Below are 12,177 nucleotides of genomic sequence, written 5' to 3' on the forward strand. Positions count from 1 at the left end.
TGTACCAAAAATCACATGTGCTATGTAATGTGAATAGTGTTGTTCACCATGAAAGAATATAGCCATCGTTCTGTAAAATGTATCTTTTAAAATACTTCACTCCCTTTTTTTCCTCCAGCAGCTGCAAATGTTTCAAGCCTCCCTCCTCCGTCCCAAAGGCTATCTCAGATAAGGCGGCGAAAAAACACACGCGCGATGAAATGTTCTCTGAGCTCATGACGTCTGGCACTGACAGAGCTCAGCAGAATGTGTGGAGGGACACAATAGCAGAGTACAGGAAAGTGGCTGATGAACATGAGGAGAGGTGGCAGCAGGAAGATCAGAGGAGGCATGAGGCAAGGCTGGGGCTACTATGGGATCAAATGGACACGCTCCGGCATCAGGTGGAGGTTCATGAACGGCAGCAGGATCACAGACTGCAGCTGAAGCCCCTGTTTAACCGCCCTCCCTCCTCCCCAACCACCCTCCCTCCTTCCCAAGTTCCATAGCCTCCTCACCCAGATGCCCAAGAAGGCGGGGGGAGGCTCCGGGCACACAACCACTCCACCCCAGTGGACAGCCCAAGCAACAGAAGGCTGTCAATCAAGAAGTTTTAATGTGGCCTTTTCCTTCCCTCCTACCCTCCTCCCACACCCCACCCAGGCTACCTTGTGAGTTATCTCCCTATTTTTATAATCAATTAATAAAGAATACATGTTTTTAAAATGATAGTGACTTTACTTCCTTTGCAAGGAAGCTGTGATCGAAGGGGGGAGGGCGGGTGGCTTACAGGGAATTTAGACACAACCAAGGGGGCGGGTTTTCATCAAGGAGAAACAAACAGAAGTGTCACACAATACCCTGGCCAGTTATGAAACTGGTTTTCAAAGCTTCTCTGATGCGCAGCGCTTCCTGCTGTGCTCTTCTAACCGCCCTGGTGTCTGGCTGCGCGTATTCAGTGGCCAGGCGACTTGCATCAACCTCCCACCCCGCCATAAACGTCTCCCCCTTATTCTCACAGAGATTGTGGAGCACACAGCAAGCAGCAATAACAATGGGAATTCTGGTTTCGCTGAGGTCTGAGCAATTCAGTAAACTGCGCCAGCAACCCTTTAAACGTCCAAATGCGCACTCTACCACCATTCTGCACTTGCTTAGCCTATAGTTGAACAGCTCCTTACTACTGTCCGGGGTGCCTGTATACGGCTTCATGAGCCAGGGCATTAAGGGGTAGGCTGGGTCCCCAAGGATAACTATAGGCATTTCAACATTCCCCAACAGTTATTTTCTGGTCTGGGAAGTAAATCCCTTCCTGCAGCCATTTAAACAGACCAGAGTTCCTGAAGACGTGAGTGTCATGAACCTTTCCCTGCCATCCCACATTGATGTTGGTGAAAAGTCCCTTGTGATCCACCAGTACTTGCAGCACCACTGAAAAGTACCCCTTGCAGTTTATGTACTGGCTGCCCTGGTGGTCCGGTCCCAAGATAGGGATATGCGTTCCGTCTATAGCCCCACCACAGTTAGGGAATCCCATTGCAGCAAAGCCATCTAGTATGACCTGCACATTTCCCAGAGTCACTACCTTTGATAGCAGCAGCTCAAGGATTGCGTTGGCTACTTGCATCACAGCAACCCCCACAGTAGATTTGCCCACTCCAAATTGATTACTGACTGACCGGTAGCTGTCTGGTGTTGCAAGCTTCCACAGGGCTATTGCAATTCGCTTGCGAACTGTGAGGGCTGCTCTCATCTTGGTATTCTTGCACTTCAGGGCAGGGGAATGCAAGTCACAAAGTACCATGAAAGTGCGCATGCAAAAGTTTCAGAGCCACTGGGAATCATCCCAAACCTGCAACACTATGCGGTCCCACCACTCTGTGCTTGTTTCCCGGGCCCAGAATTGGCATTCCATGGCATGAGCCTGCCCCTGTAACACCATGATCTCCAAATTGCTGGGGATCGCAGTTTTAGAGAAATCCGTGTTCATGTCCTCATCACCGCGCTTCCGTCGCCTCCTCGCCTGGTTTTTCAGGTTTGGTTCTGCATAAACTGCACAATAATGTGTGAGGTGTTTACAGTGGTCAGAACTGCTGCAGTAAGCAGAACGGTCTCCATGCTTGCTGTGCTATGGCGTCTGCTCGGGCAATCCAGGGAAAAGGGCGCAAAACGATTGTCTGCTGTTGCTTTCATGGAGGGAGGGAGGGTTGACTGATGACATTTACCCATAACCACCTGTGACAAATTTTTGGCCCCATCAGGCATTGGGAGCTCAGCCCAGAATTCCAATGGGCAGAGGGGACTGCAGGAACTGTGGGATAGATACCCACAGTGCACTGCTCGGAATGTCAACGCTTGCCAAGGTACTGTGGACGCACACTGCCGAATTAATGTGCTTAGTGTGGATGCATGCACTCGACTTTATACAATCTGTTCCCAAAAATCGACTTCTGTAAAATCGGAGTACTTTCGTAGTGTAGACATGGCCTTAGAAACTAAGTTAAACTAACTGGAGTAATAGGAATAGGATGAAATTTAATAGTGAGAAGTGTAAGGTCATGCATTTAGGGATTAATAACAAGAATTTTAGTTATAAGCTAGGGACGCATCAACTAGAAGTAACGGAGGAGGAAAAGGACCTTGGAGTATTGGTTGATCATAGGATGACTATGAGCTGCCAATGTGATATGGCTGTGAAAAAAGCTAATGTCGTCTTGGGATGCATCAGGAGAGGTATTTCCAGTAGGGATAAGGAGGTTTTAGTACCGTTATATAAGGCACTGGTGAGACCTCACCTGGAATACTGTGTGCAGTTCTGGTCTCCCATGTTTAAGAAGGATGAATTCAAACTGGAACAGGTACAGAGAAGGGCTACTAGGATGATCCGAGGAATGGAAAACTTGTCTTATGAAAGGAGACTCAGGGAGCTTGGCTTGTTTAGCCTAACTAAAAGAAGGTTGAGGGGAGATATGATTGCTCTCTATAAATATATCAGAGGGATAAATACCAGAGAGGGAGAGGAATTATTTAAACTCAGTACCAATGTGGACACAAGAACAAATGGATATAAACTGGCCACTAGGAAATTTAGATTAGAAATTAGACGAAGGTTTCTAACCATCAGAGGAGTGAAGTTTTGGAATAGCCTTCCGAGGGAAGTAGTGGGGGCAAAAGATCTATCTTGCTTTAAGATTAAACTCGATAAGTTTATGGAGGAGATGGTATGATGGGATAACATGGTTTTGGTAATTAAATATTCATGGTAAATAGGCCCAATGGCCTGTGATGGGTTTTTAGATGGGGTAAGATCCAAGTTACCCGGGAAAGAATTTTCTGTAGTATCTGGCTGATGAATCTTGCCCATATGCTCAGGGTTTAGCTGATCGCCATATTTGGGGTCGGGAAGGAATTTTCCTCCAGGGCAGATTGGAAGGCCCTGGAGGTTTTTCGCCTTCCTCTGTAGCATGGGGCACGGGTCACTTGCTGGAGGATTCTCTGCTCCTTGAGGTCTTCAAACTACAATTTGAGGACTTCAATAGCACAGATATAGGTGTGAGGTCTTTTTTAGGAGTGGTGGGTGAAATTCTGTGGCCTGCATTGTGCAGGAGGTCAGACTAGATGATCATAATGGTCCCTTCTGACCTAAATATCTATGAATCTATGAATTAGAACAGACACTGATTTCAGTCATATTGGTGTAAATCTGGAGTAATTCCATCAACACTAGCTGAGTTATCACAGGTGTAAATGAGATCAGACTCTCATCCAGAACTATACGAGTACAGTGCCTGTCCTTGATTATTTTCTTTCTTTTCTTCTTAATTAATTAATCCTATGTGTGAATTTCATGCTGGTGAAAGTATAGGACTGGCAAACTGGGGCTTGATCCTGTGTGTTGCTGAGATGCTCCGAGGCCCATAGGAACTGAGGACACAACACATCATAGGTCTTTGCTCCTCTATTTTTCCACAGAGAAGCACTGGCAACAGCTGTACATATTTTCCATACACCACATTTATCCACTGTGTCTCAAACCTGGCATGGAGGATCCAATTTCTGGGTATATGACAATAATTCAATTTTTGTGGCCTATTCAGTTCTTGGTCTCTCTGTTAAGGTTGCCAGCAGTGCCAGGTGTGAGGATGGGTTCTGTAAGGTGGATGCCTTACAACTGGATATGAACAACTCTGTTGCAATAACCTAGGCTGAACTCAGACCACAAAACTAGAAGTTACTAAGGCATTTGTATACCATTCCACTGAGTATGGTATAGAAGGCTATATAAATCAGATAGAACTGAAAGTTTCAATATTCTATTAACAATCCCTGACAGCATCCAGAAGTTTATCTAATTATCATTATATGTATGCATCTATATAGATTATAATGTACCAACTACCAGATTATCAGAGTACTCTGGTGTCATGCTGGTTTTAAGAAGGAACTTCCCAATGCACATCATATATGCTTCTCTGCTAAAGAGAAGATTGAGCATTGCTTTTGTTTAAAGGTGGACTGTTCTAAGTGCTCTAACTTGGATTGTCTTGAAATTGGCTGTGCATCATAAGGGTGCTGGGTAGTATTAGAGGACCAAATTTGGGGTCATTTGAGCATGGGGTTCTCAAGAGACAGACCCCCAAAACTAGCATTTTACAAAATTAACTCATTCTTCTTTTATTGCTCAACGTGACTCTAATTGTTCCCCAACTGATCTCAGTCACTTGGTATTTATCTGAGTTAGGGCATGGCGTCCACTGACTCTAGGGGGAAGCAATATTGAAAAAGTTATTTATTTAAGAGTTTAGAATTAGGGTTTAGGTCAGATGTAGCAAATAGGAGCGGTCTCCACCTGGCTGACACTCAAACACCAAGGGTATGTCTACACTATCAGTACCACAGCGGCACAGGTGCAGCTACACTGGTTTGCCAGTCTCTCAACTCTTTTCCCAGGGAGCGATTGCAGACACCTTCCTGCAGCCTCCTCTGCTTCCAATTTCCTGTCTTTATATAAATCTCATCTGTTCCCACACAGGTGAGTTTCCCGTAATTATAGGGTTACCATATGTCCGGGATTTCCTGGACATGACCTCTTTTTTGGTCCTCTGATCTCCATCCAAGTGGATTTTTTAAATGTGAAGAAATGTCCTGGATTTTTCCTTGCTCGTTGCAGATCAGAAAAAGCTGTCTCCGCAGAGTCATAACTAGGCTCTTCAGCATCCAGGGCAAGCAGGCACATCATCTCCAAAAGTACAATAGTTCCTAACACCACATTTGGTCACAGAAGCTGTTTAGGCTGCAGACAACTTCTAATATTTATCTCATTTTCAGGTATCTTTCTTTTGATTTCAAAGTGTTGGTTGTGACACACATTTCCTGCTCCTCACAGATTCATAGATGCCAAGGCCAGAAGGGACCATTCTGATCATATTCTAGTCTGACCTCCTATGTAATAGAGGCCATACAACAAATAATTTCTACAGCATATCTTTTAGAAAAAAGTCCATACTTGATTTACAAATAGTCAGTGTTGGAGAATCTATGACACCACTTTGTAAATTGTCCCAATGGTTAATTGCTCTCATTGTTAAACATTTATACTTTATTTCTTGTTTGAATTTGCCTAGCTTCAACTTCCAGCCATTGAATTGTGTTATTCCTTTCTCTGAGAGACTGAAGATCCCATTATTAAATATTTGTTCCCCATGTAGTTACTTAGACTATAATCAAGTCACCCCTTAACCTTCTCTTCTCCAAACCCCCTCTAATTTATCATCATCCTTCTTGAATTGTGGGCACCAGAACTGAACACAAGATTCCAGCAGTGGTCACACCAGTACCTAATATAGAGGTAAAATAACCTCTCTAATCCTACTTGAGATTCCCTTGTTTAAGCATCCCAGGATCTCATGAGCTGTTTTGGCTACAGTGTCAAATTGGGAGCTCATGTTCAGATGATTATCTACCATGACCCTCAAATCTTCTCCAGAGTCACTACTTCCCAGGATAGAGTCCCCCATCCTGTAAATATGGCCTAGTCTTTGTTCCTAGATGTATACATTTAGCCATATTCAAATGCATATTATTTGCTTGCACCCAGTTTACCAAGAGATCCAGATTATGCTGAATCAGTGACCTATTCTCTTCATTATTGACCACTCCCCCAATTTTTGGGTCATCAGCAAACTTTATCAGTGATGATCTTATGTTTTCTTTCAGGTCATTGATAAAAATGTTAAAAAGTACAGGGTCAAAGAAACTGTTAAGCAAGACATTAATCATCATATCCTCAGTGTTTCTTTTCTTTATCAAGATCATTATTAGGAGAGTAGCAGATTAGTTGTATGTTCATTTACAAAATTATAAAACTTTGCACTTATACATGCAAGGATTTAACAAGGTCTGGTTCTCCTCCCACTTATCCCAGTGTAAATCAGAAGTAACTCCATGAAGTCAATGGGCCAGTCAATCACACTTAGCTGATGTAAATCAGTATATCTCCATTAACTTCAACAGAGCTATGCCAATTTACATCAGATGAGGATCTAGCCCAATGCAGTTGCACTGATGTAAAACCTAAGTAAGGGGAGACTAAGACCCTCTCAGAGTGCTGCAGCAATACTAGCTTACAATGCCGGCAAATACTTATTCTCAGTTACTTCATTTTAAATCCACTAACAGCAGTGGAGTGCCTCCTAATTTACACCTCTGTAACTGTTATTAGAATTTAATCCTTAAGTGACTTGCCTCCAGTTATAGAGAAAGGCTGTGGGCCTCATTCTCCCCGCATACTGGCGAGAATCAGAAGTAACTAATGAAACCAGTGGAGTTATATTGGTATAAACTGGTGTGAAAGGAGAATGAGGAATAGAATGCAAGTCTTCTACCTTCTAGGCCTGTATCTCAACTTCAAGACAATTCTTCCTTCCTTAGAAACAGCCATTGTAGGCCTGATTCTGATCTTACACCAGGTGTACACTCATGTAATTCTGTCAGACCAGATCCTGCTCTGATTTATACTAGTATAAATCTGGAGTAACTTTACTGCATTCCAGAGTCACTCTGGATTTACACTGGTATAACTGAGTAGTATCTTGCACATTACACCCGATTCTCCTTTCACTTCAGTAACTCCACTGATTTCAGTAGAGTTATACTGGTGTAAAACAAGCATAAGAGAATTGGGGTCTGTGAATTTAATCCTAGATGAAACTTGGGCATCTAACCATAAATGTTTTGAGTGTACAAGTCACATTACCCCATTTCTATGCAACTTTGCATGCAGAAAAGACAAAACTATAATAATCCTCCTTGTGTGGAGCCCATAGTAGAGTACAATACATCACAATTTTTACAGCTGACCTCTCTACAACTGCAGCCTTGTGAAGGGAAGAAAAGATTCATTCTGAAGGGGAAAAATGCCAGTCCCTCTATGTTATATGCACAATGCTGTACACAGGGAACAGAAACCTAATTTAAGCTATCTCTAAACACTCCTTTGCTTCCCTCTGGTGCTGGCTGAATCTAGAGCAGGGATATAATATAGGCTGACTCTTTGTGTTTTTATCATCCAGTCACTGTCCCAATATGTCAAGATGTCAGTGAACTGATGATCCACAGATCATTCTGCTTTACTCACACCACACAAACTAAGTATGAACCACAGCATGGTTGAGCCAAAATCCCAGACCAGAACGTTCCTGAATTTGAAGGTTGTAATCTGGATAGTAATGTTTGAAGTATATTGCCATCATCACCAGGGCAGAAATAAGGTTTTGTGGTTGCCCTGTGCATTTCTTAGTTTTCTGAAATTTTGTTTGCTTGTTTGGTTCCATAGGTCAGAATACTGACTCCACAGAAGGGGCACAACTGCTTCCAGAGCACCCCCTTTTGCTGAATGTGGCTCTGCTGTGGCCTGCCTCAGGTCCTCCCCTTAATGGGGTAACACTGAGATCACTTAAAATGTTCCATCAAGGAGAAGCTAAGAGCTCTTCTTTACAGCATTATCTCTCCCTTTAATAAAGCCTTCTGAAAGGAGCACTTGTAGGTTTACAGGCTCAGTTTTACCCAGGTTTACCCCAGAGCCCACATAACAATCTCCAGTAGCAGCTCCTCGTGCTATAAGCCTCAGGCTTCTCCACTGCCTGGAGAGCTCTGCAGCCTTTCCCTTGCTTGTTCAGGTTCTCTTTCTGCCCAAAAAACATCTGTTTTTCATGATTTGATTTCATTATCACCTACCACCCTGGATCCAAAAATGCCAAGGCAGATGCCCTGTCCCAAAGAAATGATACCACTCCACAAGACCCCCAACCAGGAACACATCCCATAACTTTCTCAGTGCAGCTTATCACCAGGATATACTCAGATAGATACGCACTGCCTTTGCCTCAGGAATTCCACCTGGTGAAGCTATTATTGACAAGCAGCCACATGACTCCTGGGAAGGGATAATATACATAATATACACTATATTTTCCACTGTATGCATCCGATGAAGTGAGCCGTAGCTCACGAAAGCTTATGCTCTAATACATTTGTTAGTCTCTAAGGTGCCACAAGTACTCCTTTTCTTTTTATGGATACAGACTAACATGGCTGCTACTCTGAAACCTGTCATACATAAGGGACTGTGTCTGTGTGCCCCCAGTACTTGCAAGGGTCGCAGTTCTGCAACTATGCCACAATTTTCCCCTAGCAGGACACTTGGGGTACTTCAAGAACCAAAGACTAATATCCTGCTCCTTTTGGTGGCTCTGGATGCACCAAACCATACAGTCATTCATTGCCTCCTGTGATGTTTGTGTCCATTTCATAACCCCACACCACAAGCCTTGTGGTCTCCTCCAGGCATTGCTAGAGATGTTATCCTAGAATTACCAAAGTCCAACAAAGTTATGACAATTTTAACAATAGTGGACCACTTTACCAAAATGGCCCACTTTATCCCTTGCACAGGTCTCTCCTGCTGAAGAGAGAGTCCACCTCCATGACCTTCCAAAGCCCATAATCTCCTATCCGGGTCACAGTTCATGGTCTGGTGCTGGCACAAGGCCATGCACCTGCTGGGAAACTGATGTCTTCCTCTGCTTACCATTCACAGTCCAACAGCCAGATGGAAAGGGGCAACCAGGTTCTCAAGCAGTATCTGGAATGCTACATCAATCATCACTAAGACGATTGGTCCTCACTTCTGCCTTATGCTGGTTTGCCTACAACAATTCAGACAATGCATCTATGGTCAGAGCCCCGTTTTTAACCTACTGTGGATACACCCACAATTTCACCCACAATTACCTGCACCCTTGCCCAACCCAGCTGCCTCAGACCTGGTGCAGCAGATTTGTCAGGCCTTGGAAGAAGTGAAGAAGCACCTAGAAAAGGCAAAACCAAACTATAAGTGGCTTGCGGACCAGCATTGGTAGCATGGCCTCATCTATGCAGTAGGACAAGTATGGCTCTCCACAGAGCACCTCCGCACAGACAGGCCTGCTCGCAAGCTGGACTTTTGGTTCCTTGGCCCTTTTAAGAACCTGCGACAGGTTAATACAGTTACTGTTGAATTCCAACTACCCCCTTCTCCAAGATTCAACCCATGTTTCACTTTTGAAACTCTACACAGAAAACCCTTTACCTCACAGGACCCAGCCACCTTCTCCACCGGTACAAGTACAGGGCCACAAAGCATATGTGATTCATGAGATCTTGGACTCCAAAGACAAATGTGGCAGGCTTTGGTATCCTGATGACTGGAAAGGGTGTGGTCCTGAGGAATGCACCTATGAGCGTGCGGAAAATGTACATGCTCCTTGTACAGGCGTTCCATAAGAATCGCCCTGAAAAACCTGGTCCCTCATTACTCTGAGGGTGCCTCTTGGGGAGAGGGTGATGTCAGGATCCTTGGGTCTTGAACGGAGGTCCACTGGACTCTTAGGTGCTTGTAAGTGCCACCCAGGGACCTGCTCACAGTTGTGAGGGTAGAAGTTGAACCCTGACAGAGGACTCCAGTCCTAGAACCTGATTGGCAGACTGCTGGGGGTCCTGATTTGTCCACAGCTGCTATGTAAACCTAGCACAGGACCAGGAAGCGGTCCATGCAACTGGGATTCATCCTGCTCTATGTGCTTCCTGCTCCTGTGCCCTGGGCTTGACTTTCTGGCATCCAGCTTGCCATTCCAACCTCTGGTTTGTCTCCTGCCTCTGACCCCCTGATATTCCAACCCAGCCTGATTACTGCTTCAAGTTTGTTTGCTGTTTCTGATCTCCTGGTATCCTGACCTGGCTGACTCTTGACTCCCATCCTGTGACTGTGGACCCTGGCGCTGACCATTTGGTCTGGCTGCCCGTGACCTGGCTCTGATAGTCCCACTCTTTCAAACTATCACTCAACACTCTCTAAGGTGCCATGGTCATCTGCTCTGAATACCTACCAGCTGCCCTGTGAGAATTATCTTCAACTTTGACCCTGTAGCATGGTCTCAGTTGGTCTGCCAAGCTGCTGGGGGGCGGTGGGGAGCTACTTCCTCGTCGAAAGACCGTGGTCACACCTCTCTGTCGACTGGGAATTAGCAGAGGGAGGTGTGACATCACAGTGGGTGCACCACAGGAGTACTGGCAAGAGTCTGTGGCAAGCCCTTCCTGCAGGGGAGCGCCAGCAAGCGTCTGGGGCGAGCAACTCAGACAGGGGAGAGTCGGCAAGAGTCATGTGCAAGTTTCAGGACAGTCTGACGAGGAGCTCGTTTTGTCCTGACTTCTTGGATGTGGAGGTCTCAGTCAATGAATAGAGCCAATCGTGATTCAGTTCGAACCTAGGCCATTGGGTCACGTGCTGGGCCTCAACGACTTCACCATCCACCTGGGCCAGCGGCTCATAGGCAAACCGCAGTGTACGGTCTTCCCTTTGGTCTCAACTAAAGTCTGCAAGGCCGGGAGAGGGGCCAGCAGTCTCCGGGCGCTTCCCATCAGGTGTGGGAGCTGGGGCGACTCCGGGGTCAGACATAATGTCCGGGGCTACCTCTGTCTTGGGTGGAGTTCCCTCGAATGCCTCTTCTGTTGGTAGGGATCAGACTACCTCAATGAAGTTCGGCCAGTCGCGGCCCAGAATAACTGGGTATGCCAAGGATCATAGAATATCACGGTTGGAAGGGAGCTCAGGAGGTCATCTAGTCCAACCCCCTGCTCAAAGCAGGACCAATCCCCAACTAAATCATCCCAGGCAGGGCTTTGTCAAGCCTGACCTTAAAAACCTCTAAGGAAGGAGATTCCACCACCTCCCTAGGTAATGCATTCCAGTGCTTCACCACCCTCCTAATGAAAAATATTTTCCTAATACCCAAACTAAACCTCCCCCACTGCAACTTGAGACCCTTACTCTTTGTTCTGTCATCTGCTACCACTGAGAACAGTCTACAGCCATCCTCTTTGGAACCCCCTTTCAGGTAGTTGAAAGCAGCTATCAAATCCCCCCTCATTCTTCTCTTCCGCGACTAAACAATCCCAGTTCCCTCAGCCTCTCCTCATAAGTCATGTGTTCCAGCCCTCTAATCATTTTTGTTGCTCTCTGCTGGACGCTTTCCAATTTTTCCACATCCTTCTTGTAGTGTGGGGCCCAAAACTGGACACAGTACTCCAGATGAGGCCTCACCAATGTCGAATAGAGGGAAATGATCACGTCCCTCGATCTGCTGGCATTGCCCCTACTTAGACAGCCCAAAATGCCATTGGCCTTCTTGGCAACAAGGGCACACTGCTGACTCATATCCAGCTTCTCGTCCACTGTCACCCCTAGGTCCTTTTCCGCAGAACTGCTGCCTAGCCATTCGGTCCCTAGTCTGTAGCGGTGCATTGGGTTCTTCCGTCCTAAGTGCAGGACCCTGCACTTATCCTTATTGAACCTCATCAGATTTCTTTTGGCCCAATACTCCAATTTGTCTAGGTCCCTCTGTATCCTATCCCTGCCCTCCAGCATATCTACCACTCCTCCTAGTTTAGTATCATCCGCAAATTTGCTGAGTGTGCAATCCACACCATCCTCCAGATCATTTATGAAGATATTGAATAAAACCGGCCCCAGGACCGACCCTTGGGGCACTCCACTTGACACCGGCTGCCAACTAGACATGGAGCCATTGATCACTACCCGTTGAGCCCGACAATCTAGCTAACTTTCTACCCACCTTATAGTGCATTCATCCAGCCCATACT

Source organism: Lepidochelys kempii, chromosome 20 (assembly GCF_965140265.1).
Source record: "Lepidochelys kempii isolate rLepKem1 chromosome 20, rLepKem1.hap2, whole genome shotgun sequence".
NCBI classification, from domain to species: domain Eukaryota; kingdom Metazoa; phylum Chordata; order Testudines; family Cheloniidae; genus Lepidochelys; species Lepidochelys kempii.